We start from the raw sequence: 1,431 nt of genomic DNA on the forward strand, positions 1-1,431 counted from the left end.
CTATAGATGTATTAATTATGTACCTACTTACATTTATAACATTACGTACCTCAGGTTTCCCGTGGCTGCCGATATGAAGGAAAAAATGTATCGTTATGTTAAATCGAAAAGGCTGGGAGCCATTTTAAGAACAGCTGTTTTGTTTCACGAAATTAATGTCGCTTACTAAAGAAATGTTCTATACCTACGGAGTTTGTCAATGGTTTGATTTTTTATTTCGTCATTCATTATTATTAGTTCTCTCTCTTTTAATAGTGTCCTCCATTTTGTTTTAAAAATATTCGACTATTTGGGAGAATGAAAAGCAATTTCTAATTTATTTTCTACTTACACAAATTTTATTATTATTATGCACATATTATAGGTAAATTTTTTATATTTTATGTATTTTCTCACTCGGAAAAGTGAAATGTATTATAAAACTTTACCTGATCAATAAACAAAATATCAAATTTATTAATTAACGCATTCTATTATCCTAAACTTTTACAGGTCAAACTAAAGTCCAAGCGACCTGCACCTATTTATGTTTATAGGAGTAAAGAGTTTTGCTAATAAAAGCTGAATTTTTGACCCGCAAATTAATCAGCACTGAATTCTTAACTATTGTTTATTTTTATTAAGAAAAACTGAAAATGACAATAATAAAGCGGACATTGCATAAAATTAATCAAAAATATTTGGTTTAATATAATAATAGGTAGGTATTTGCCTGCTTAGAAACTGAAATAACAATTAGATTTTGGTCTCGGTTTATGATTTGCATTGCATATCTTATAACCGCAGTGGGATAATATAATAATGCATAATAGTGGGATAATATTATATTTTCTGAAAGAATGACATAAAAAGCCATAAAAATAAGCAAATATTTAGGTCTAGTGCATTATATAGATCATTGGTTAAACTAGTTTTAGAAATGTGGCCAAAGAAACACCTATTGCCGTTATTCACTCCGGATAATTAATTAATATTAACATATCGGTCATGTAAGAATCTTTTTTTATCTTGCGAAAACAATTAATTTTTCAAGGTCCGTTTTAGTTTTGTTTACTCCCAGCCTGTTTAACGAAATTCTAAAGTAGGAACTTAATTGACACTTTCGAATATGATATTTGCCCCATCTAGACTTGTTCGCGGGATTACTGTAGGGAAGAGTTTCATAAGAGTGTGGTAGAAGTGAAATTTGAACGGACAATACTAGAATAGAAAATAAAGTATATTTAAGTTAAAATCAAAGAGAATTTAAACACTACGTTCAGTAAAAATATAGTGTTGTCAGATACAGAACTCATAAATATTCGGCTGTCACGACTCGCTGGTGAGACCCTAATGATATTTGACATTTAAAACACAGTATCAAATACATCTAAATTTTGTTCATTATTTATTGTGTCATTATTCTAAGACTTAGACAAGTCATGTAAATTA

This window comes from Leptidea sinapis, chromosome Z, assembly GCF_905404315.1.
Source record: "Leptidea sinapis chromosome Z, ilLepSina1.1, whole genome shotgun sequence".
Lineage (NCBI taxonomy): Eukaryota > Metazoa > Arthropoda > Insecta > Lepidoptera > Pieridae > Leptidea > Leptidea sinapis.